Source organism: Podarcis muralis, chromosome 1, assembly GCF_964188315.1.
Source record: "Podarcis muralis chromosome 1, rPodMur119.hap1.1, whole genome shotgun sequence".
Classification (NCBI taxonomy): Eukaryota; Metazoa; Chordata; class Lepidosauria; order Squamata; family Lacertidae; genus Podarcis; species Podarcis muralis.
The window spans coordinates 18,432,847-18,460,755 of NC_135655.1; positions in this window are offsets into that span (position 1 = coordinate 18,432,847).

Genomic DNA, 27,909 nt, shown 5'->3' on the forward strand with positions numbered 1-27,909 from the left:
AACTGAAGAGCTTTAAACCAACTGTGAAGTGCTGCAGTAGCATTTGAAATATGTTTAGCAATGGAGCAGAGTTCTATAAACTTTTCAGAAGGGTCGGGCTAACTTAAAAGAAGCAGCAATATCATTGTATTTTACTGTATCAAAAAAGTAACATTGGAGAGCGTTAGCTTTCTAGTGGTCAAGGCTTGCCTAAAACTGCAGTAAAAAAATGAAGTCTTGTGCAGGTTATAAATAGGTGAGGAAAATAAGGGAAAACAAATAATGAGAACAAAAAGCACATTTCACTTGGGAAGGTTCAGTTCCGAAAAAATGCAGAGTAATTGTACTTTATGAATCGCTGATTGAAAAAGTTGTTTGAGTTTGATTAATTAACTGCAGTTTACAAGAAGCAACAAGGAAAGTAAATTGCAAGCGATCCTGGGATTCCACTTTGCAGATTGTTTGTTATAAAAAAAAGTTAAAATATTACAAGAATGCAGATAGCGTGACAATATTTTAAAATGAATGGACTATTAACTTTGATCATCATTATTGTTGTATTCAGTTATTAATGTACACAAGCACATCTGTTTATTTTGTGCTGAATAAACACTAGCTTTGTGCAGACATCAGTACCCACCCTGACCCCAATATTAAATACATGAGAATCTGGTTCTGGGTATGTGGTGAATCTAACAATGTAATGATTTTGGGTCCATCAATAATATTAACGAAAAAGGAGGACACACAACTTTCACTTGCAGTGTGACTCAGCAGTTTGTACAGCAGCCTCAAGCACAACCCTGTGACAAGTCCACCAATTAGTTTTCTGACTCACAACCCATCAAAAGGGAATATCTCTAAACTGTAAGCTATCTCAATGTTGGTTAAAATTTTGGACTTATAATCTAGGTCCCTTTTAGCTACAATTCCTGCACTGCAGGTGTTAAGTTGTGGGTGAACATATCAGACGACACAGCAATTCTTCAGACAGCTCTTGTTTATTCACAGGCCAGAACAGAACTGAACTGAAGGGTTCAGCCAGCCTGCTTATATAGAGCTCCAGAACAACGTAATTGTTACAACTTTCTGTAACTATCCAGTCACTGAAGGTCACTTTCGATCCCTTATCTGCATATGTGGACCTGAACTATCTACAGTATCCCCCTGCTGGCCCAGGGTGAGAACTTCAGTATTTAACAGCAGGGGGTTGGACTAGATGACCCCATGGGTCACTTCCGGCTCTATGCTTCTACGATTCTAAACCAAACAAAACAGGGAGCTGCCCCAGCAATAGGAAAGATGAAAGGCCAATCAAATGCCATGACCTGTAAGATGCACTGCGGCCTTTTGCATCTTCACTTTGAAACTGAGCCATAGATACATGCATCTCTCTCTCTCTCTCTCTTTTGCATTCCAGTTGTTGCTCCTTTTTATCTTAGCCTCAGTGCCTGGCAGCAAATTGTTCCAAATCTCTGTATATTTAAAAACGTATTTACATATGCAAACGTGCAAAGGCCATGGGTGGGCTCGCCACCCCTCTTCCCCGAGTGGCTGCAAAGTCCTATTCTGACCTTGGATACGCTGGGATAAAAGGCCCTCTGTGACTTCGAGCTTTTGAACCGGAATTCACTCCGCAATTCATCTATAGCTGCAAAACAACATGTGTTGGCATTCAGCTCCCAGGGGTTCCTTTTGGAACAATCTGAGCACTGGCATTGTTCAAAAAGGCAGGGGGCAGCCATGTTCACCCAGGGTGTCTAATTGCTTGGCATTATGCATATGCATTTGAGGGAGGGGCAGCTTTCTGTTTTGTGTGCGTGTGTGTGCGCAAACCACAAAGCACTCTCAGCACTGCACATCTAAAACTTGCTTTGGCTACAATGCACCGTAGATTTCTCGTCTTTTGAAGAGTAAGTGCCACATCGTCTTCTGCACTCAGGACTCCACTTCTGACAGGGTCTGGCTAGGTTTTTCCTCAAGCGAGCCACTATTCTTCCAGCCTCAGTTCTCCATTTGCAATGTGAGGATACTGATCTGCTGTAAGGATTACTGGGTAAAGACATTAGCAGCATTCTGAGAACTCTAAAGCACTTTATAAATGCTGGCATTGTTGCTCTGATTATTATTGTTATCCTTAACATCTGCAAGGACACGTCGTTTCCTACAGCAATACCTCTCTCCGTATACAGCTGTGGTTGCGCAAGGTTGCGCAAGGACTAACTCCCCAACATAAGACAGCGGGTCAGGCCAGCCCAGGGGTAGGCAACCTAAGGCCCGGGGGCCAGATGCGGCCCAATCTCCTTCTCAATCCAGTCCGGGAATCAGCGTGTTTTTACATGAGTAGAATGTGTCCTTTTATTTAAAATGCATCTCTGGGTTATTTGTGGGGCATAGGAATTCATTCATTCCCCCCCCCCCAAAAAAAAATACAGTCCGGCCCACCACATGGTCTGAGGGACGGTAGACCAGCCCATGGCTGAAAACGGTTGCTGACCCCTGGGCCAGCCTGTGGGAATCAGAGGAAAAATGAGGTACTGAGTATTGACACAAACATGTCCCCCAAGATTGGGGGGGGGGGGAGGAAGAAAGAAAGTGAAGGGTAAAATGAAAACCCCAAATCGTGGTCTGAGCATGCTCAGTGTTCATGGAATACTGATTGACAGAGTGCCCGGAACAGAAGGACTTCACACTGCAACATTTAGTTGCAGAGCCTCACATATTGTTATTGATTTCAGTGGCAATTTGGCCTGCCTGACTTTTTTAAAAAAATATTTTAGTGCCTCTGTTCATGTTTCCTAATACCCTTGTTGTATTATATACCCCAGTGTGCACAAGGCATCAGGCAGCCGGCAAAGCAGCTTATTAGAAAAGCAGACGTCCTTATTAGACAGATTTGTGCCACACAATTAATTATTTTGACTTTTGTTGTCTCTTTGTCTCCCTCCCCCCCCCCATGCCCAATATTAAATACAGTTTAAGTTGTTGATAACATTATCCAACTAACATTTTGAAGAAGAAGGAAAAATCATTCAGCGGGCTTGGCAGACGGAAGTGAATATCTTTTTAAGTGATAATAGACACAATTAATTTGGTGCAGTTTAAAATAAGAAAAGCGATGGTAAAACTGAATTAGTGATGTGTAATTGGAAACGGTTATAGAGCGGCGCGATTTACGGGGTAATTCAGTGACAACGGGAAGAGGGGAAAAAAGGAATGCCATGCATCACGATTAAAACAAGGTTACTGGAATTGGTAGCTGCGCTCTAATAGTATGGAGGGCTGTATTGGTGCTGGTTGTGAAGACGATGAATGGAAGGTGGAGACGCACATTTCTCTCTTCTTCTTCTTTTAAAAGACACCTGTGAGGGCTGAACCAGAGAAAGATGAGTGACAACAATAGTTATATGAATTCTCTTTCTACTGCGTGTCCTTATGCAAATAAGGCTTAGAAGCCGGGTAAAACCTTAACTCTTGCTGGCAAGGCAAGCGCTTCCGTTGCCTTTATTTCATCTTTGTAGTCCCATAATAAACAGCTGCTATATGAAATGTTAATACCCTCGCAGAGCTTGATAGGGTTTAACCTCGGCACATCTGCTTTTGACACCGAAAGACATTTGAAAGACAGTGCGTGTGTGAGGAGGGAGTGGGGGGGGGGAATGTGAGGATGTTCGACGTAGAGCTAAGGAGTATTAACCCGGTTGGGTCCCCTCCCCTCTGAAGGGCTTCGCGGAATGCTGATGCAGAGACAACCATGTGAAAAATGAGTGGCAAGATGTATGGGGGGCTCAAAAGGACAGCAGGTGGGCGCATTCAACACCAGTCTCCCTTCATTCTGTATCATCCACATTCTATGTCACAGTGGTGTTCCCTTTAAACAGAACGTGTGGGGCTATTGATGGCCACTAGGCATAATGGCTGGGACGCGAGTGGTGCTGTGGGTTAAACCACAGAGCCTAGGACTTGCTGATCAGAAGGTCGGTGGTTCGAATCCCCGCGTGGGGTGAGCTCCCATTGCTTGGTCCCTGCTCCTGCCAACCTAGCAGTTCAAAAGCACGTCAAAGTGCAAGTAGATAAATAGGTACCACTCCAGCGGGAAGGTAACCGGCATTTCCTTGCGCTGCTCTGGTTCGCCGGAAGCGGCTTAGTCATGCTAGCCACATGACCCAGAAGCTGTACGCCGGCTCCCTCAGCCAATAAAGCTAGATGAGCGCCACAACCCCAGAGTCGGTCACGACTGGACCTAATGGTCAGGGGTCCCTTTACCTTTACCTTTAGGCATAATGGCTAGGCTCTATGTTTGGAGGCAAGAATGTTGCTGGAAACTACAGGAGGGGATAATGCTCTTGCATACCTCTCAATTATTGCGGGAAAATGAGGACATCCTGTTTTCTCACACAAGAGCATGGTGCCCATTTTGGGCGCCACAATCTCACCCCAGAAAAGTGCGACTTGGTGTGGGTCACATGGCTCACACGAGAACACAGTCCTGGAAGACATGCTTTTTCACCGTGACGTGTTGGAGGGTTTGCTCTTGTGCTCAGAGTTGGGCGGGGTATAAATCATCCCCACAGGCGTCTGGTTGGCCACTGTGAGAGCAGGATGCTGGACTAGACGGGGCCTTGGTTTGATGCATCAGGCTTTTCTTATGTTCTTTTGACTTCAGATCCCATCAGCCTCAGCCAGCAAAGGGCCAATGCTCAGAGATGATGGGAACTGTCATCGAGCATTTGGAAGGTACACCATTACCTAGCCCTGTTGTCCAATTTATATTTTTTAAATTTTTGGTCAAAGTAATATCTCCAAAAGGGACGCGGGTGGCGCTGTGGGTAAAAGCCTCAGCGCCTAGGACTTGCCGATCGAAAGGTCGGCGGTTCGAATCCCCGTGGCGGGGTGCGCTCCCGCTGCTTGGTCCCAGCGCCTGCCAACCTAGCAGTTCGAAAGCACCCCCGGGTGCAAGTAGATAAATAGGGACCGCTTACAAGCGGGAAGGTAAACGGCGTTCCATGTGCTGCGCTGGCTCGCCAGATGCAGCTTGTCACGCTGGCCACGTGACCCGGAAGTGTCTGCGGACAGCGCTGGCTTCCGGCCTATAGAGTGAGATGAGCGCACAACCCTAGAGTCTGGCAAGACTGGCCCGAACGGGCAGGGGTACCTTTACCTTTACCTAATATCTCCAAGCTGGGTTTCTAGTTCGTGAGTGCTCAGCACACCCACAAAAACAAAAGCAAAAGCTGGCTATCACCAGGCAGAGCAAACGGGCATCTCATCTGGTTAGATCTGCCTTTCAATTATGCCAGAATCCTAAGTGAGAATGTGATTCGGAAAGCTGCCTGCGTTTGGTAGGGCTTGGGCCAACACCGGAATGGAAACTCTTTGAGATTGATGCTGCTGAGACTAGAGCTTTATCAAAAGAGAACAATTCCTGGGGATATTATGGCAGGCAGAGAGAGACGGTACTTGCCTTGCCTGCTTTTGACAGTCTGTCACATTGGATGGAGGTGGTTTCACATCCTGCATTTTGACAGTCCATAAAGGCTAATTAAACAAATCTCCCAGGTCCAAATGCTACCTCCTTCGGAAGACTAATCCCCCTTGCCCAAATAGTTAATATCAGATATCGTGGGCATGTGGCTAGCTAATGTGATATAACACATATTGCTGGAACTTACTGAACACAGATATTACCAATTAACACATGATATCAGCAATCAGCGTTCCTGCCATTTATAGAACACTCTTCATTCTACTTCTTGTAGCTTCGAGCCCTGTAAAAATCTGAAGTCATTTCTAAAGGAAGGTTTTGTGCGTCAGATGGAAAATTAAGAAGCTGGGTTAGGCAGAGGAGGGAGAGGATTATAAATAACTCAAAGGGACACACACAAGCTCACTGAAGGTGTGTGCATGTGCATGCACAATTCAGTTCCCTTTGCTATTTAGTCCAGGGTAAAAGTAAAAGGGGTACCTTTACCTTTACCTTAAAAGTACTAACTTTTTTCTATCCATCCATATGGCTCTAGGCTGGCTGAGGCTGAAGGGAGTTGTAGTTCAGCAACACCCAGAGGGCACCCAGTTGGGAAAAGCTGCAGAGGAGATAGGCTGGAGATACCCATGGTATACTTGTGGATAAGGTAAAGGTAAAGGTACCCCTGCCCGTACGTGCCAGTCTTGCCAGACTCTAGGGTTGTGCGCCCATCTCACTCTATAGGCCGGGGGCCAGCGCTGTCCGCAGACACTTCCGGGTCACGTGGCCAGCGTGACAAGCTGCATCTGGCGAGCCAGCGCAGCACACGGAACGCCGTTTACCTTCCCGCTGGTAAGCGGTCCCTATTTATCTACTTGCACCCGGGGGTGCTTTCGAACTGCTAGGTTGGCAGGCGCTGGGACCGAACGACGGGAGCACACCCCGCCGCGGGGATTCGAACCGCCGACCATGCGATCGGCAAGTCCTAGGCGCTGAGGTTTTACCCACAGCGCCACCCGCGTCTTCTATCAAATTACTTTGAGAGAATCACAGTTTTGGCGTTCTGGGTGGGCCACGTTGTGTAGATCCTTAAAGCTCCCTTGAGTTATTTATTTACCTTATTAAAACACTGCCCAATAACAATGTTCTCTGGGCAGCCTATGCTAGGCATAAAATATGAAAATAAAATAAATTGAAATATAACAATAAGCCACGAAAACAATAAAGCAGCAGATTGAAATCGAATTTAAAATATTTAAGAGATCTTAAATGGAAAATGAAGAGGGCTTTGCTCCCAAATGCGGTACTAAGCCTCCCTGAGGAGACTGTTCCACAGGAAAGGTGCCTCGACCAATAAAATCCCTCTTCCAAGTAGTCATTCTCTGATTGGTTCCACCACCCACAGAAGAAGCTTTGAAGATGATCAGGTGTTGGTTGGGTGCATTTGGGAGGCCGAAGTCCTTCACGTAGTCATGTTCCAAGTTGTTAAGGGCTTTAACGGTCAACACCACCCCTTGAACTGGGCCCAGAGGCAGCCTGGAAGCTGCTGACAAAGGGCTGACACACCACCCAGTCTCAGTTACAATTCAGGATGGCTATTTTGGGCTAACAAGGGACGCAGGTGGCACTGTGGGTTAAAGCACAGAGACTAGGACTTGCTGATCAGAAGGTCGGCGGTTCGAATCCCCGCGACGGGGTGAGCTCCCATTGCTTGGTCCCTGCTCCTGCCAACCTAGCAGTTCGAAAGCACGTCAAAGTACAAGTAGATAAATAGGTACCGCTTCGGCGGGAAGGTAAACAGCATTTCCATGCGCTGCTCTGGTTCGCCAGAAGCGGCTTAGTCATGCTGGCCACATGACCTGGAAGCTGTATGCCAGCTCCCTTGGCCAATAAAACGAGATGAGTGCTGCAACCCCAGAGTCGGTCAAGACTGGACCTAATGGTTAGGGGTCCCTTTACCTTTATCTTTATTTTGGGCTAACTGAAGTATTTTCAAAAGGCAACTGCCTGCACTACACAGGAGGAAGCAGACGTGTGCAAGAAGTGATGGATGCTGTGATTGGCAGGCAGCATGAAACCTCTGGATTGGTCAGGCCAGGTGTAAACAACGGGGCCCTTACCTTCTGACTGAGTCTGGTTGATGGAGCAGTACCAGCTGCTCCACACCTTCACATGGCCAAGCTCTGCAAACCAGGGGAGCTCCATCATCAAACTGATCAAGATTACCTCCCTGGCAAGCAAATAAGCAAATTTGGACAACAGCGCACTGATCAATCAACTCACCTGTCGCTGAAACAGGCTCAGCCTTATTATTTGACACACGGCATGCGGTCGATTGAACACACTTCTGGAGTCTGAAGAACCCTTACCAGGGTGCGGTGAAGGATCCAGCTCTCTGTGGGGTTGCTGCAGGGAAGATAAGCAGGAAGGACTAATTCCTGAGAAGGGCTTGATGCTGAATATAGATTGAGGCAAGGGCACCTGATGTTCGCTTGTCCTCAATACAGCTGGTAAAGGGGTGACTATGGAGAATCTTCGAGGCATGGGGGCTCTGAAAGCTGCAAGGAGGAAACCCATTACAGGTGAAGAACTATTAAGAGAGTTTGCACATTCATGTCTACTCCGCTCCCTAATTAGGCTTAAGGTGTCATTTACTGATAAGAGCCTGTACAAATGATAGAGAAACTCATATTTGTTTTAGTTTTTAAAGACGTCTAACATTAGCCGTGCAGCAGTCAACACACAAGTGCATTGGCAAAGATAAACAGAGTCTAATATGGTTTAAAACTGGGTGGGGGACCGCTTGTTGAGATTCCTGAATTGCAGGGGGTGGGGGTTGGATTTGATGACCCTCGGGGTTCCTTCCAACTCTATAATTCTGAATTATTCAGCAACATTCACCCTTGGCTCTGTAGTGTGGGCCAGAAGTCCCGCCTTGTAGTGGTGAATTTTTTCATAGGGGAACAGTTAGGGCCAGAGGTGCTGGCTTGCGAGGGCAATGCAGGGGGTTACATTGTGTGTGTGAGTATGGTGCTGCCTCCCTAAGCCAAGCAGTAGCTTCCCGGGCTTTGGGAAGGAGGTGCCAGGGGAAAATTAAGGGGACTAGCCTAGTTCCCCTAGTCCACTGACCGCACACCTCTGCCACCTTGGATGTTGTAGAATGCATGGATCCTGCACAATAGTGGTGCATACATTGTATAGATGTAATAGCTGTATAAGCTATGCAATAGATTGAATTTGGAGTAGCAAGTTTCTGAGTAACCTCAGAAACTTGCTGGGTAGCCTTTTGTATCGCTAGGGCTTATCATTTTGTCTCCTGAGACAGGCAGTCACATGTCAGGAAGGTTAAGCACAATGCATCTTGTACCATTTATTAAACCAATTTACTCGTGGTATCTTCTTCTAGTTCCGACAGCCCAATATTCCACATTTCTTGGAGAAAGTTGGCTAGGTTCTTATTTGTATCTTTGTTGCCATTCCTTTTTAATTATTTGTTTTGATTTAACAATTGGTTTGTGTATAATAATAATAATAATAATAATAATAATAATAATAATAATAATATATTACTTATGCCCTGCCCATCTGGCTGGGTTTCCCCAGCCACTCTAAGGCTTTGAGGGAATTGTTTTATTTTGTATTTTAATTATGTACGGGATTTATAATTAACCATGATTGGACCTAATGGTCAGGGGGTCCCTTTACCTTTACTTAATTTGTATTTCTGAAACAATATGTGAATCAAAATGTACCTATCCATCACATCTTGCACTTCTCAAAATTTTAGCAATGAGATTATCCAACTGACTAATGGGGGGGGGGATGTGCATATTGGGCTTGCACTAAAAAGCCTATATCTGTAAAAATGGCTCCCCCAAAAAAAGGTGTTATATTAGGGAAAACTGCTGCTAAAAATGTGTCTATTAGGAGAAATCTGCACTATGATCCTGATGGGTTTTCACGAGGACTCCTTAAAATGATAATTGCAAAGTCATGCTGAAATATGGAGAACTGCACTTACAGACTGGGAAAAGGAGAAACTGAGAGAAACTGAAATTGACAAGTCCACCCATCCTGATCTCTCCATGGCCAGCGATGGCTGCTCCTCCATTTGTGGGGATATGAATTCATCTCCCAGAGCTCCTGTGGCCACCCTCAAGTCAGCTCACATGATTTTTCTGTTACAATTTGACTCCAGCCGATAAATTCCCCTTATTTGATCCTGAACGTGGCCAGTTTTCCCCCCACGCTCGACAGACAAGAGGTTGAATAAAAGCATGTTGTACCCTTTTGTTTGGCTTCCTTGTGAATTTCTCCCCAAGATTACTTATATAGCATATTAGAAAACCTACAGGCATACACACACACACACACACACACACACACACACACACACACTTGCCACTGAAGAGTGAGGGGTGCTATTATTGATGGCTGGAAGAATGAAGGGAAGGAAGGAGAGGGTGAAAGGAGGAGAGAGAGCCAGAGTCCAGTATTTTGCTTAGGAGAGAAAAAGATCCATTATCTTTTTTCTTTTCCCACCTGTGCTGTGACAGATGGACGAAGGGGGCCCTGGAAAAGTGTTAATTGCTCTTTTTTATGCTCATGGTTCGGAGGTTCAGGATACCCTCTAATTAAAGAATCTGTGAGAGAACCGGTCGTCTGGCCTGTGCCATTTCAATAACATGAAGAAAGGGCAGTGGTTGTCCAATTACTTGACAGCTTGAAGATGCATACAGGCTAAAAGGCGGCGGAGTGGGGGGAGAGCGTTGTTGTCATGCTGTAATGCAAGCTATCTATTTAAAAACGTCTATCAAAATGAAGATGTGCTGGCTGTGCATTTCCCCAGAAAGTGATATTATTTATTACATTTATATCCCGGTGACCTCAAGGCGCCAGACTTAGGGAGGAATTCAATGGCGTGTTATGTCAATCGTAATGTTGGGGCAAGCGGTTTGGCCTGCCAGGTGGAATGATTGCACCCTCTCCTCCCCCCATATGCTGGTCTGGGGGTTCTCTTGATCCACCCACCCCCGAGTCAATTCCAGGAGCATGGAGCATGTGGGAATGCGAGAGAGAGGGGAAAGCCCCCTTGCATGAACAGAAGTCCTACCATGGGCTTCCACTGATGGGATTGTTTGTTTTTTATTTATTGCCATATTTCAAGAAGTAAAAATCCGGGTGATCAGTGGCTCAACAAAAGTTGTAAAATCGCGAGCAGGGCCACCACTGTCCGGATCAGTGTTTATGGGGAGAGGTGGTCCAGTGTGGTGTAGTGGTTAAGAGCGGCAGTCTCGTAATCTGGGGAACCGGGTTAGCGTCTCCGCTCCTCCACATGCGGCTGCTGGGTGACCTTGGGCCAGTCACACTTCTCTGAAGTCTCTCAGTCTCACTCACCTCACAGAGTGTTTGTTGTGGGAGAGGAAGGGAAAGGAGAATGTTAGCCGCTTTGAGACCCTTTCGGGTAGTGATAAAGCGGGATATCAAATCCAAACTCCTCCTCCTCCTCCTCCTCTTCTTCTTCTTCTTCTTGAGCTATTGCAGTCCTGAGCCATATATGTCAAAACCAGCACTAAGAATTGGGCCTGAAAACTCATGGGCTGTCAGTGCAGTTGGGCACTGTAATATGCTCAAAGTGTCTTGCCCCATTGAGGAACCTGACCAAATTCTGCACTAGCTGAAGTTTCCAAACCGCCTTCAGTCCTCCTGACCACAGTTCCCCCCCTAAGGCCTGAGGTCACTCAGTAAGCTTGATGGCATATTTGAACCTGAGCACTTCCTGTTTCCAACCTGCCACTCAAACCTGCAACAAGACAGAATTCAACTCCATATCATTTCAGCTTTCATTTGTCAAACAAAGTTTCTGGTACGTAAGGTTGTGACAACAGGCTTGAAAATCAGCGATGGTAAGTCTATCCATTGCTTGCACTTTTATTGGCCAGCAAGCCATCAATTTGAATGAATAAAGTAGGCTGTTTTCTTATCCTCCCAAGACCTACATTTATAGTATCTGCCTGCCGGGGTAATTATTGCTAAATAATTTAATACTGTAAAAACTGACATATCCATTTAGGTGCATTCCTGTTATATTGTTTAACTGTATTGGGGTGCTGACCTCTATTATACAGCAAATAATCCTGCTAAAGACCGGTCATTTCCCTCTCTCCCACTATCCCTCTGGTTGGATTTTATTCATAAAGAGTTTGCTCCACTCCCATAGGCTGGTGATTAGGACGTGGGCTGGTTGGCGGAGAAGAAGTTCGGTACAATTATAATCACATTTGATTACCAGTTCCGAACGAGCCGGCGATCACAGTTGTAAATGAAAACGTTCTCTCTGTTTAATAGCTATGGGAATTGTGTGATCATGCTGTGTGACCAACTAAAATAAAATAATAATAATAAAAAAATGAATTAGAGATTATTTGCTAATGCCAAGGCACATTAAATATTTTTTGACAACAATGAAGATGCTTTCTAAATTGTAATTAGACTGGAAATTATTGCAGAAAGTCAGCTTCACTGTAATCCTTTAAAATCAGAGGAGTTGTAATTGGCCTTAGAGATTCAATGCTGCTTTGTGTTTCATTTTCCAGAAGTTCTGGTTCTGCATATGTAATAGCTGGATCCTTTGTGGCTAGGATAGAAAAGCCCATCAGGGATGGGGGAGGGAGGGGAAGTGCAAAGCAAGTAAAATGATTGGATTATTCCCCACACTTTCAATGCATATTAATGGACAGAGTGCCGCTCCAAACTGCGGTAGAGATTGCAGGTATCTGCAAGTAGGGTAGTTGTTAATCTGGATCCTGTAATCCTGTATACAGATAAACCATGTGCAAACTATGCCTTGTGTTAGTGGATCAGATATGGGCTATTGGCCCATTTCCTGAGGGGACTTATATTCAATTCATGGTGATTTGGGGAAGGGGTCGGTATAGATCAAACAAGTGTTTTGGGGATATTGTTGTCTCTGTGTTGCACTGTATATCCAGAAAGGTATTGATTTATTGTGCCATCACAAAAATAATATTTTATAGGTATTGTCACCACAATACCTTGGCATGGCATGGCAATAAAATTTAAACTATGTGTTGGAACTAGGTGCTCTGCCCTGCTTGCTCCCCTTGCCAACCCCACCATTGCCTTTGCCAGCTGCCCTTCCCCCACATCTGACGAAACCCTTCTTCCTTTACACCTTGTGAAACCCCTCACTTATCCCCTCACAGCTCACCTCATCCCCTTCCCATGCAGCTCACTTCAAGACCCTCTCCTCTCCTCACATCTCACCCCGCCCCAGAAGAAGGTGTCATGGGCTGGCTGGAAGCAGAGGAGCGGTGGTGGGCACCAGCTGGGGAACCCCTGAGGGAAGATGGCTCAGAGCCAGGGGACTGGTGGTGGGACGATGATGAGGGGCCAGAGGGAGAAGGAGGTGTTGGAAGCAGAAGAGGTAACAGGGTTTCATGAGCAGGAAGAGCCTGTGGCAGAAAGCAGTTCAGGCTCCGAGGCTGAAGCAGAGGCTGGAGAGGAGGTTGGCCAAGAGGCAGAGCTGATACAGGCTGGTGAAGAATCCAGAGAGTCACCCCCTCTCTGAAAAGAGCAGAGATTGGTTTAGTATAGATGCAATTTCCGACTGCTTGGGAAAGATCCTGGAGAGGAGAGAGTTGGGAAGGTGGGGACCTTTAGTCCTTGCAACTGCTTCATTGCAGGAAGACCTACTGGGAAGGGTTGCTGGGATCACTAGACCCTATATGCCTGCACTGCTTTGGTTTCTTTTAATAAAGAGCTAAGTGGACTGACTGTGTTTTTTTTATTGCTGACCTACGAGTGACTCTGTCTCCTGACAGAAGCAGGAGGTGCTTCACACAGCAGCTTGCTAAGCTGCTGTGTGAAGTACCTCTCCCTGCTCCATTAAACAGTTGCCCTGGGCCACCAGCACTGTTTCCTCACTTCCCTGCCTGCTGTTTGTCATCCTGGAGTTGGCATGGCTGCCTATTGGCAGCCACGGCAACTGCAAAGGGTGACAACAGCCTTACATTTTTATGTATATAGGAAGACTACAGGGGACAATCTTGCAGCCATCCATGATGCCATCAGAGGGCAAGGCAATGTTGGAAGCACCAGGGGTGCTATTGATGGTCTGGAGTGGTCTTAGTCCAGTCACAGGAAGAAGTACATGTGTGGAATTTCTGGTGCTGTTCAGTGAGCATGTGAAGCATACACCAGCACACATAAGAGGCAACTCCTAAGGGCCAAGGTCCCTTCAGCCCCACCCAATAAAATATTTGAGGGGGCAGGGCCTCTCCAAAGTTGATTGGCATTGCCATTCAAATAGTGTGTGCATGCTGCTTCTTGTGATCAGTTATGTGGGGTGGGACTTATCTGCCCACCCCATGTTTTATTCAATTTGCCACCCCTGCCTGCACAGCAAGCGGCTGTCAGCCTTCACCAACCTAGTGAAGTACTACAACTCCCATCAGTAGCACTCTGAGGCTGATCAGAATTGTAGCTGAAACCATCTGGAGGGCACCAAGTTGATGAACGCTGCTTCAGCTCTGGAGTCTGAGGACATCTAGCAGACTCCACTGCAGACCTTTGTGAACAGCCTGTGACTCTCACACCATTCCTAATAATTTTGCTGGGACTTGAACCGAACATGGATTGTGGCCAAACTCCCCCCCCCTTTTTTTAAAGTGGTGATGAGAACAGGTCAGCATGGATTGAAAAGGAGTCCCCATTGGGATCAGGCGATTCAGCCAAGAACCATCTCAATCTGACAAAAGTGAAACCTGCTCATCGCCAAATAATCTCCTCCTTTGAAAACCAGAACCGAAACGACGGCAGCAAAAGCCCCACAGCTCATCCCTTATATGAGGGAAAAAATAACAAGGCATATTTTGGCCTTGCTGGTTACTTTTGTCAGCGTTTTTTGAAATGGATCTCCTCCAGATCAGATTTATTTTCCAGCCAGCCTGGGGCTTCCAGCTATGAATGCAATCCTTAATTAAGGTCTCTTCCTAGGCAACATGTTAAGTTTTACTGCTGTCCCTTCAGGACAGCCAAACATTTTTCGTATTACAAAATTTTGGGAGGTTCTTTTTTTGCTCATCGCTGAGTGACACATCGAAGGCCCAGAAAGCTGCTCAAGTCCTGTTGCACAAGGGTTATATAAGTTCCTTATTTAGCTGATGTGAATGAAACTGGCAGAGACTGCACTCTGTGGGACACACTGGCACTGTAGGAAATATCCAGCGGTGCAGAGGCGGGATGGAGGGAGATGATTTTACAATGGAGGCAATTCTACTGTTACACCATTTGGAATATGCAGAATTAGAGGGTGCTTCAGACAGAGTCAGAACACTGGTCTCTCTCTAGCTCAGCACTGTCTCTGTTGACTGGCGGTGACTGGCAGTTTCAGACAGGAGATTTCTCCAGCCTTACCTGGAGATGCTGGGAATTGCACCTGGGACCTTTTGCATGCAAAGCATTAGAACGTAAGCAGAGCCCTGCTGGTTCAAGCCAATGCCCCATCTAGTCAAGCATCCTGTTCTCACAGTGGTCAACCAGACGCCTGTGGGAAACCCACAAGCAGGATCTGAGCACAAGATTACTCTCCCCCCCCCCGTGGCTTTCAGAAGCATACTGCCTCCAACTGCATAGGCATCAGAGCTAGAAGCCACAGATAGCAGATAGCCTTGCTCTCCATGAGTTTGTCCAATCCTCTTTTAAAGCCAGCCAAGCTGGCGGCCATCCCTGTGGGAGGGAGTTCCATAGTTTAACTGTGTGACGTGTGAGAAAGTACCTCCTTTTATTTGTCCTCAAGTCTCCCAACATTCATGAATTCTGCAACTGAGCTGTGGCCCTTCCGTATATTGCACCGTAGTACCCAAATTTTATTTATGTGGCATACTGCGAAGCTGTGGTCCATAGTTCCTGTGCATCAGGAAGGGACCTCCCCAAAGGGAACAATGGAGCCTCATGCTTCTCTTCTTCCTCTTGGCTGGGAGGGCACAGGACCCAGCACTGCAGCATGCCTGGTTATTGCCTTCAATGGAATGCCATCTTGAATTCTAGAATTCTGTGCCTTCTCAGAGCTTCATTCAGAGCATGCTCTGAGCACATAAAGCCCTCGGGAGGAGCAGGTGACTTGATTTCTTTGGCAGGCATGAAGAGGCTTTCCATCAATAGTAATGGCCCAGTTATGTGTCCATAACATGAACACGGACAGAGAGGCACTGGGAAAACATCTCAAATGCCAGTGGAGTCTGGGAAATATTTCCTAAATGAGAGCACTCATTTGCTCTGGGAATGCCCCAGCTATAAAGTTGGCTTAGTCAAGGAAATAGGTGCATTCTGAGGTCTCAGAGTTCCCCATGCTTTCTGGCCTCTGAGCTGTTGGCAGAATGCCACAGACTGTTGCAATTGCGTGCTCATGCCCTTTGGACTCACACTTTTATGGTCAAAACCCCTGTGGTCTTTACTGAAGGCTTAGTCGGGCAAAATTCCCTTTGAGTCACTGGGAAGCTCTCTCCGAGTCATCGCTGAATAAGGCTGTTGAGTAACTGCCCTCTAGCTAAATGGACTGGGTGACCTTATAAGAGCAGGTCTTTCCATCTTGGGCCTCAGTGGCCAGAAGTAGGAGACAGCCAGGATAATAGGCTGGGAAATGAGGAAGGAAGGATAATAATCAAGGTGAGGTGCCTCCAGGCCTTATTGAACATCCCAGTTCTTCTCTGCTAGTACTGGGAGGGGCCAGTTAGGGAGCAGTTTTGGTTTCGTCAGAGAACAATTGCACTGCAATCTCAGGAGATGGCCGTTGCTTCAGCCCACAGAGACGTATCGGGGCCAGAGGCCGATTTGGATGGCTCCCTTGCCTGACATTGCTGCTCCCTCCCATACAGAGAGCTCCATTGTGTGAGGGGTGACTCACACAGCCTGTGCAGATCACGATGGCTTTGAGCTTGCCCACACAGGAATGTGCATCCCTTGACTTCCCCTTTTGATCCCACTGAAAATAAATACTGCGAGTGATCTGAAACTTCTGTCCAGGGTTCAGGGGAGGTGGGCTGGCAAGCAGATGGCCCCAGGTTCAGTTCCAGATCAGGTAGCAAGTGCTTGAGAAAGGGGTCACTGCCCAAGACCCCAGAGAGCTACTGCCAGTCACAGTCCACCAGGGGAATGTGATGTCCTCCAGGTGATCATAAAACCATAGAGTTGGAAGGGACCCTGAGGCTCGTCTGGTCCAAACCCCGGCTATGCAGGAATCCTGTCCTGGGTGGACTTGAACCACCAACCTTCTGGTTAACTGACACACACACAGACCCATTGCTTGGACTATCAGCTGCTATCAGTCCCAGCTAGCATAACTGGTGGTCAGAGATGATGGGACTTGTAGTCAAACAATAGGTGAACATAAGATGAGCCAGCTGGATCAGGCCAAGGGCCCATCTTGGACTCACAGCTGCTGACCAGATGCCTGGTGGAAGCCAGGGAACTGGATCTGAATGCCACAACATCTGAGGGGCACCACATTGCCTATCCCTGCAGTAGACAATGCTAGACTAGATGGACAAAGATTTGGTCGTGACAGGAATGTTCCTGTTTGTGACAGCTAATTCACACATGCAGCTGTCACCAAGTGATGGATACACATGTGTAGGGTTTCCATATCTTGAAGAGCACAAAAAGGGGGAGGGGACAGCCCGAGCCTCTGTCAGCCCAAGTTGGGGAAAGAGGCGCACAGGTGCTGGCACTTTTGAGAGGAATTATATGTAATGTTTGAACCAAAACTGACTATACCAACTTATCTTCCCAAATCCCTCTTTAAAGTTGCTTCTATACAACTCCTTTTCTTTGCAATTGCCAGCTTCTGATTACTCCCTGCCCCCCGCCACTGCCATGTCACTCTCCTGTGTTTTTTCCTCACACCTGATTTGTAGAGAGCTGTTGTTTTGGCAATAAAACGCAATTGCAGCGCTTGGCCTGTCTGGTATAGACAGGCAAAGCGGTATTAGAGCTTTTCATGGCTCCTGTGTCTTTAATTAAAACTCTTCCATTGGCAGGTTCGGCTTCTTTGATTGAGTAGGGAATCAATGATGAATAGTCTCTTCATTGCCCTTTATTAGTACCTCTTAATTCCCTCATTGTCAGTTTCTGCTATTGTGGTGTTTGGTGAGAGGCACTGATCACTCAGGAACCAGTGAGTCAATCCTATTAGCTTGGATTATAGGGTCAGGGAGATCCTGTACTGAAATAAATGCAATCCATGGTGGCAGGGAAGGGAAGCACTATTAATTCTGAGACTTTGCTCCATTGCTTACTCCATATTGGAGGAAGTCATCTAGTGGCCCTCCTATGTCAGTAGGCTCGCTTTGTGGAAGTGATGGAATGTCAAGACCTTTGCCCAGACCTGAAACTCATGGTCTCCTCAGAGAAACAGCAAGAAGGTTGGAATCTTCCAAGCATACCTCCACACTGGCTGTGACCCTGAGGAATCATGGGATTCACACATCCCTGCTGCAGAACTGCAGGTCTCCACACCACTTGCCTGGCCAGCTCTCAGACTCCCTTCCGTCACCAGGACCTTCTTTCTTCTTTGGCGATCACTCGTAGCCGAATAAGATTGTCCTCCATGAACATGGTCTTAACAGGTAGTCTGTAAGTGACTGTGAAGTTCTGGATCCACACGTCCTTCCACAGTGGGGACATAGGTTTCCGGGAGGGAGCTGATCATGGTGAGGGCTTGCCAAATGTGCCTTCCTCTTAACTCATTTCTCCTTTTCACTCTAAGTTTGTGCTTCTTCAAAGCCCATGACACCTTTGGTGAATGCTGTTAACCAGCAGAAGTGCTCATAGACCAGTTTTTCTCAGTTATCTATGCTTATACTACATTTTTTAAGATTTGCCTTGAGAGCGTCTTTAAACCTTTTTTGTTGTCCACCGGTATTTCACTTTCCATTCTTAAGTTGGGAATAGAGTAGTTGCTTTGGAAGACAATAATCAGGGATCGGAACAACATGACAAGTCCAACGAACTTGATGTTGAAGAATCATTGCTCTGACACTGATGATCTTTGCTTCTTCCAGTACACTGGCATTAGATCACCTGTCTTCCCAAGTGATGTGTAATTTTTTTTTGAGACATCATTGATGGAATCTTCCGAGGAGTGGAGAAGGCATTTATAAGTGGTCCATGTTTCACAAGCATACAGTAAAGTTGGTAGTACAATAGCTTTGTAAACAAGTATTTTTGCTTCCCTGAGAATGTCCTGGTCCTTGTGCTTGTTGGTGCAGCACTTTGGTTTTTGTAGGGATGTTGAGTGAGAGGCCAAGCTTTCCGTAAGCTTCTGCAAAGATATTTAGGATGGTTTGAAGGTCTTCCTCTGAGTGTGCACACACTATGTTGTCATCAGCATACTGAAGCTCCATGATAGAAGTTATGGTGACCTTATTCTTTGCTTTCAGCCTAATCAAGTTAAAGAGCTTTCCATCTGTTTGATATATGATTTCTACTCCGGTGGGAAGTTTCCCTTGGACAATGTGTAGGATCATGGCACTGAAGATAATAGAGTTGGAGCTATGTTTAACATCTGATCACACTGTGAATGGTTCACTTTGAAAGCCTTTGTTATCCGTGATTGTTGCCATCATATTATCTTAGAGGAGCCAAAGGATGTTCACAAATTTATCCGGGCAACCAATTTCCAGAAGGACAGTCCACGGGGCAGTATGATTTACAACGTCGAAGGCCTTTGTCAGGTCGAGAAACATCTTATACAGGGGTTGGTTTTGCTCTCTGCATTTTTCTTGAAACTGTTGAGCAGTGAAAATGATATTCACTGCCCCCCCTTCCAAAAACCCTTCCCCAGGACCACAGGAAACTGAGAACCAGACAGAAGCTTCCAGTTGTTCAGCAACTTGTTTGACTAGCTTAACATTTATTTATTTCTGGTATTTCTTACTTGCCTTTCACTCTAAGGTCCCAATCTGGTTTACCTAAACTAAAGTACAATCACAAATTAATGAAAAATCAAGAAACTCAGGTGTGTGTGTGTGTATAAGCATCTGCCCAGGCAAGAGCCTATATAAGCTCCAAAACTCTTAGCACCTGAGGTGGGAGAAATGGGCGTGAAAGACCCTGGCACCTATATGGAGTTCCTGTTGAAATGTCCTAGGTGGGTTCAGAGTAATGCTAAGTCACCCGGCTCAAAATGTTGTGGAATGTGGGTCCATGGCAGATACAGGAGGATGTTTCATGGCAATGGCAGGTCAGGTGTGATGCCACCATATACAGCAATTCCTGGGTGGTGGTGGGATTGTCTGAACAGCTTCAAATGGGTCCTGAGTATCTGCTGCTTCCAAGGAAAACTACACTGACATTTACAATCAACTGCGGCATCAGATTAAGAGGAGCTTTATAGAAAAGTTCGCTGTTACTGGAGCATAAAACAGCCTTAATTGTAGTAATAAGATCTGCAGCCATCAGGATCTATCAGCAGAGCAACATGGGTTGTGTACAGGTGAGAACAGGTAATCTTTGTGAGGGTGATAATTGCAAAATGTAAAAAGCTTCCTATTTCAACTCGGACCAGTGACTAATAAATAAATAGCCCCAGGACTTCCATGTCTGAATTTTGATGTGCATGCTCTTTGTGCTGAAGGCTTGTCTGAAAGTTGAGAGTCCCACCCCTTCGCCTCATCAAGAAAGGAGAGAGGAAGGGGGAAAAATACCTTAAGGAAACCTTCAACCTGAACATAACTCTGAGCTTTGCATCTTTGCCCAGGGCACATTTTTCAATGTTGAGTAATGGCTTCTCTCACAATCCACCTTTTATAATAAGTTCTATAATGGTACATACACTAAGCCAACGTTTCCTTAAAGGAGACAGCAGTTTTTGTTTCTAAGTCAAAAAGAACTTTGCTCATCCCTGTTATATTGTTCTTCTTTCCCTATATCAGTGAATTGCAAGCAAACCCCAGCTCTTTTTGCACCTTCATTCTCATTAGAAAGAACACATGGTTTGTTTATCTGTAGAATAAATACCACCACCCCAAGTTAAGATTCTACAAAAATGTGTTGTGTTCCCCTCTGACTCACACTGTCCTCTTAAATGCAGCCCATTCTCCAGATTCTACTCCTCTCTCATGTGATAGACTAGGAGAAATCCCCCTGTAGGGCTGATTTTCAGATACTTGCTGCAGCCCTGTGTTTTAGATCCTTTTCAGGGAGCTATATATAGCCTTGTTAAATGAACCAATTGGTCACCAACACCTGTCTGGAGCCTAAATTCAGTAACCAAGGTTCCCGCAAGCCCTGTTCAAGTGTTCAGTGTTGGGGCTTCACTCCCTGGTCCTGACCTCTCTATGATGTCTACTTTGCTTACTGCCATCACCCTCCAGGCTCCCCATGCGATTTTGAACCCTGGTTGTTCTTATGGATGGTAATGGGGCGTTCCTATGGTTGGATCATGGTACAAGGGTGGTGTCTGGGAGCATGTCCCCACTCTTTCACAATGGTAATAATGCCTGCAGAAGATTGCATGATGCTAACTGCATATCCGCCATTGACAATGGTAGGCGTCTGTCTAGCACATTACCTAATTTGTTGCAACTGCGGGATCTAATAATAATATTTACCTATGCCATGATCTTATGGGTCTCTGCATTTCCCCATCCCACATCATTTGGCTGTGACTTGTGGGCAGTGGGGGAATGTGGAGACCGATAACCTGGGTCAATGTGAGCAGACTCTAAATAGATGTTATGGTCATGATGAAAAGGAGATGCACATAGCTAAGGGGTTCAGTGCATACCCTCCAAGTATCCTAATTTTCCAGGGACGGTACAGGAATTACGAAAGCCACTACAGCTTCTGATTTGATCCTGAAATGTCCTGATCTTCCTCACCAGTGCCACTGCTGCTGAGACCAGAGAGAAGGATGAGCCAGCACTTGTCCCAAGGGGCAGCTGCGGCTGTGAAGGAGCATTCCATTGCCTCTCCATGGCCACTGCTGCTGGCCTCCTACCTTTGCCAGCTCATAGCAGCTGCCAGAGGGCAGGCGAGGAGTTGGAGGAGAGGCTTCCCTCACCAAGACCCAGCCCTGTGTGATGTGCTGACTCTGAGGGGCATCGGCAATGTCTAGGCAACACGATGACCATGTACATACGCAATAGACAATCTTTTATAGAGTTCCTTCAACCCACAACAAGTACAAAAGGAAATCTTTAGTCTCAAAGTCTCTGAAAATCTTTAAATGAAGCGAGGTACCAGACAAGCTGTGAAGCTTTGTGTATTCAGCAAATAGGATGTCCAACACTGAACAGTGATTCTGGATATTGACTACTGTTTCGTAGAATTCTTCATCAGCATGGTGGGAGGATACGGAATTGCTTCATAAACTGAAAGTAAAATTTTACAGACGATGACCTGCATGCGCATATCACTTTACAAAAATTATAAACTATAATACAAACAGTAATGAAAAAGAGTGCTCTGAGGGGAGGCAGAGGGCAGGGTTGCCCCGGGCAGGAAAAAGGGGGAGTGGAGCAAAGCAAAAGGAGTCTTGATTTTTTATTTTTTGAAAATGCTTCGTGTGTCCAGGTCTAATCTTGCCCTTTCAAAAATTAATTCATTATTGTGTGTTTTGCTTTTTGTAAATCTACCAAAGAATAGAATAAACTTGGGATCAGGGCAGTGGAGTGTGTGTGTGTGTGTGTGTGTGTGTGTGTGTTGTGTCCTGTTGGTGTTGCGGTGATGGTACTAACTCTCCTTCTGATATGAAATGCTCTATAGAGGGAGGGGGCAAAAATGGAGGGGGGTCAAGGAAGGTCAGTTGTGTGTTGGGGGGAGGGGAAGTGAGCAATGTCCCTATTTTCATCTGAGGAATGTTGGAAGGTAAGTTAGTTTGGGCCAGCTCTTGTATCCACAGCAACAAGAAGTGAAAGAAGCCATTGTGAAGAGGAAAAGAGAATGTAAAGAGATCTCATCGCGCTACAAAGTGGAGATAAAATTGATTGCCTAAATCTGCTATACAATTATTTTGAAACTCTCGAAAAACGCTCATTAATTTGGGGCCCAATAACATTCGAGCTGTGAAGTGTGCTAGAACTCATCTTGTTCGTCAGGGGCCTGTGGCTACAACTTGTAAGAGACCAGGCAATGGAGCTTGCTGGCAAGTAATTGTGTTTGGAATTACACGGCTAGGCTACAATCCTACAGGCACTTACAGGGAAATAAGTTCCATAAAAATCAATGAATGATACTTCTATAACCACTTATGTAGGGCTGAGGTTTGAATCATTTCCGCACTGTAGAACGTAGGAGTACACTCACTTGTGAATTTGTCTAAACACTCTTACAAGCTATTTAATTAGTGGCCACCCCTACATCTTGCGGCAAAAGATTCCACAAGCAGCTAAGGTGGAGTTTCTCCCCGCTGGAGAGGCTAGTGTGATACTTGTTTTGAGTCTGGCTGAAGAACAGTGACCTTAACTGCATGATTCTGGCCTTGAGTGCAGGTTTTTTCCTTCTTTTCCCTCGCACAAATTGCCAGCAAGGAAGCCCTGGTCCAGATCAGGATTCTATCATAGGGGTGGAGAGGACTGAAAACCCTTAAGCTCATAGCTGTCAACGTTTCCCTTCTTTTAAGGGAAATTCCCTTATTCTGAATAGGATTCCTCGCAAGAAAAGGGAAAAAATTGACAGCTATGCTTAAGCCTCCTACTGTGGTCTTGGTTCCTTCTTTGAATCACCAATTTATCTTCACAATTATTGGCCAAATTTGTTGGGAGTGTTAAACTTCTTCCTGGACCCAGTTACTATCTCTCACGGGATACATATTGTCACTGCTTTTTTTTAAAAAAAAAATGTTTAGGGTACTCTCATTTTGACTCAAGAAAACCACCATTTTATAGTTCAAATCAGGAAAAATAAATACAGTAAATGGACAAAAGTATAAAGATTCACAAAATGTTTAGGGGTAAGCATACCCCTGCGTCCCCCCAGCATATTGTTATGAGTTTGGTGGTGGTCAGTCTGGATGAAACCCTGGGTTCCACATCTGGGAACCTGTACCGTTGTGAGGGCAGAAAGTGTAAGAGGAATCTGACCAAGCCAGTTCCTTTATCAAACGAATGACTTTGGCTGGCTAGTAAAGCACCACGATTTAGCACATCCAAAGAAACTGCTCTGTGTCATAGAACAAATGGGAGGACCTTTTCCTCACCCCCATTCCCCTCACCTGGCTGGTATGTAGAACAACAGCCAGAGTTGGGGGCAGGTGAGCTGGAAGCTGGAGACTGAGAGACATGTCTTGCTCTGTGCTGGATCCTAAGATAGATTTTGGGTTTTTTTCCCCTGGAAACTAAAGGAGGAACAAGATCTGTTGGGGGTCCTAATGCTGTGAGCCTCTCCATCCTGCACTCAGGTTGTACATATGTGTAGGTATAAAAAAATACCCCATAGTCTACACTGGCCTTCGTTCAAAGGATAGTCAACCTGGTAAGTTCTGAGAGCCCTGGAGTCTCTCACCACACACACACACACACACAAAACTCATTCATATATATGTATTTTCTTCCAGTGTCTTGTGCTGTTAGTAAGTGACAGTTTTGCAAATTGCTAGTAAAGAACTTAAATGTCTAATTAGATCTCGAAGATGTACAGGAGTTTGAAGAACGTGATTGATGCCCGCAAAGGTGCGGCTTCCTAATGGAGCCGTCCTGACAGCAATTGCAGAAGCCCATTTAACATCTGATGCTTTGTTGTGATCCACGGTGTCATTTTTTTCATTACTGATTAAAATTAAAAATCTGCTTGGCAAATCCATTGTAAAAGAATTCCTTCATGAAAATCGACGGGTACAAATTATTTTGTCAATCGCCTGGCAGTCAAAATGCGAGTGGAGATTGTTTCATGCCCATTTTATTTTATTTTCTCCACTCTCCTCCCCCCCTCCCCTGGCACAGAAACATATTCTTATAACAACGTTTTCAAAAAACATAGGTGACTGCATTGAATGTATGTGTATCTAATCTATCTTATCTATCTATCTATATCTATCTATCTATCTATCTATCTATCTATCTATCTATCTATCTATCTATCATCTATCTATCTATCTAGATTTGATCTTTCTGTGCCCTTTCCCTTATCTTAAGGGTGGGGAAAAGAGAGATCGCCACCCCTCCTTATTCTATGTCTCATTTTTATTCTAATGCTCTGTGCTGAATAATTTTCTAATGGTGTGTAATGACAGGTGAATAATAGTAATAAAAGTCTTTATTAGGGATAGAAGTCTGAGAAACACACACACACACACACACACACACACACACACACACACACTGTCTGAAATGCAGATTGGGGAAAAAATTCTATGGCTATTTTTCTGGCACCATCTGTAGAAGATGTGCCCTGTTTTCAAACAGTTAACAACAACAACAGCCCCAAATCCTAGGAAAAAAGGTGTCAGCTGAAAACTTTCCAAATAGCCGCTGAAGCTGTTTCTATGATATTAGCTTGATGTGAAGGTATTAGTAATGGCTCACAGACCCTCCAAGTGTCCCTATTTTCCACTTCCGGATTTACAAAAGCCACCCCGGTTTCTGATTTGATCCCAGAATGTCCTGCTTTTCCTTAGGACATCCCCATTTTCATCAGAAAAATGTTGGAGGTATGGAGTTATGCAATCGTCGAGGCAAAGAGATAAGTAACCATACAATCTTTAGAAGACATCTGAGGGCAGCCCTGTATAGAGAAGTATTGTAATGTTTAATGTTTACCGTATTGGCCCGAATATAAGCTGCACCCGGATATAAGGCACACCTTTAAAATTGATGGGGAGGGGGGGGGAGAGAAAAAAAGGAAAAATACAATATATAAGCCGCTTCGTTCCTTGCTGCTCATGACTGCATACTGGGGGGGGGGGGGGAAGCTGCACTGTGTTGCTGGCAGCCTTTCCCCTTCCTTGCTCACTTCCTTCCCAGCCTTGGGGGAGAGGAAAGGGGACTACGCACAGGGCGGGCACTGCTTGTCCCATGCTCCTGGTTGCATACCGTAAGGTTGTGAATATAAGCCACACTTTAACTTTTCACGGTTAGAATTTTTTTTGGGGGGGAGTGAGGCTTATATTCAGGCCAATACGGTATTATGCTTTTATATAAGTTGGAAGCTGCACAGAGTGGCTGGGGCAACACAGTCAGATGGGCAGGGTATAAATAATAAAGTTGTTGTTGTTGTTGTTGTTGAATAGGACATCCCTATGGTATGGGCTCATGCTTATTGTGAGACCATATCACCAGAGGCAGCATGAGATGAATGTTGGACTAAGACCTGGGAGATCTAGCCATGAAGCTGACTGACCAACCTAGGGCCAGTTATTTTCCCCTCACGGCGTGCTTGTAACAACAATATTTATTTATTGATTTTCTACCCTGTCCTTCCCAGGGAAGCCCAGTGTGGCAGGGGGGAAACCGTGTACACCATTGACACTTCACCATTCCAGCCCAGGTTCTTCTCAGAGTGGAAAGATGAAGTAAAAAAATGAAATAAAAATGGAACCAAACCAACCACTCAACCAGGTTCGTAAGAGTGGACTATTCAAATTCCTTACTATGACTCGGACCAGACTTCATCTTGCGTAGCCTCCGTCCAAAAACTACAGCTGCTTTAGTCTCTTCCTCCTCCAATTTTATTACACTCCATGGAGAACATTGATGTGGAGGTGGAGGAAGAAGAAGATGAACAGGAGGAAGAAGCATGCTCTTATGTTTTTCTTGGAGTTTCAGATGTGAAGGTATTGATCTTTTGGTTTCCCATTGAGATCTTTCTTATAGATATATATTTTTGTTTTAAAAAAATCAATCCACTTTTGTTATGCTTTGCCCTTGGCGTCTGTGCATCTGTGTGAACAATTGAAGGGAGACAAACTGTAGCAGTGTATAACATTATCTTGCAGTGGTGACCCAGATGTGCAATTCTGTCTCTTCCTAACCTTTGCCTTTATGTATATAGCTTTTGTGCATGGGTTTTTAAATAAAATGCGAATGTTTCCAGGCTTTCCAGAGGAAAGGTCAGTGGAGAGCAAATATGTGCGTTGTTTTGGTTTTTGGGGTGGGTTTTTTCCCTCCTTCTTTTCAGCTGTTGGTAAAGTTGCATGCAGATGTTGATGCATTGTCCTGCTACACTAAAAAGTACTGTGGGGTTTGCTGCTGCTTTCCAGACAATTGCACTGATTTTTTGCTGCTTCAGTGGTTATTGTTCGTGGTGTGGGTAATAATTGAAGACAATGGGTTGAGAGGAAGAAAGAAAGAAGCAAAAGGGCAAACCAAAGGCCTTGGATTCCCCCAACGTGACACGGGTCTGTTTTAAATAAGGATTTTACAAGTTGCCAAGAAATACTAATATGTCACTGTTTGTTTATGCCTTCAGAACAAAAGCATAAGAGAATATTTAGTGGGGTGATGGAGGGACAAGTGTCAACCTCAGCTTATTAATGACAAAGATTTAATGTGACAGGGGCCTCTGGAATATTTCTTGGGCACTGGAGACAGGTGGCATGGAACAGCGTTTCCCAAGCTGGTGCCCCCCAGATGTTCTAGGACTACCAACATCCCTGATGGTGGGGGCCGATAAGAGTTACTGTCCTGTCACATCTGGAGGTGCGAGGTTGGGGAAAGTTGATGCAGAGGTTGTTTCTTGCTGTCGTGTGTATGTGGCAGATGTTTCCATGCCACAACCTGTTCTGGATGGACTCAGTTGGTAGGTCCCATTTTTTAAAATTTTAGTTTGCATGAAGACGAATCAGGATTCAGAGAATGGTCTCAAGGCCCATTCCTAGATATTTATCATTCCTAGATAATCTTTTTTTAAAAACACACACACACATAAAAAGCTGTGCATTCTCTAAGAATACTGGTTTTGGTTAATTGCTTTTCCAATTTCAATAAATCCTCATGTGGCTTCTCTACATAGGAGCCTGAGAGACTGGGGGACATAGAGTATGCTGTCCCTCATTTGTGAAAGAGAAGAACAGAAACCAAACTTTCTCAAATCTAATCCTCCCTTTCTGCATAAGGCTAAGCGAGAGGGCTATTTCCCCACACAGGCTTATTTCAGGTCTCCATTGGTGGCTCTGATTTGGCTTTCCAATGATGAGTCACAGCCAGCCATGCTACTGTCAACAAAAAGAGCACCAGGTCCTTGTGTTTTGTCACGGGGGTTGTGTCTCACTTTCCAGCAATAATAGAGATGCAGATGGTGCTGTGGTCTAAGCCACTGAGCCTCTTGGGAGGCATAGGCAAACTCGGCCCTCCAGATGTTTTGGGACTACAATTCCAATCATCCCTGACCACTGGTCCTCTTAGCTAGGGATGATGGGAGCGGTAGTCCCAAAATATCTGGAGGGCCGAGTTTGCCTATGCCTGCTCTTGGGCTTGCCGATCAGAAGGTTTGGATCCCTGTGACGGGGT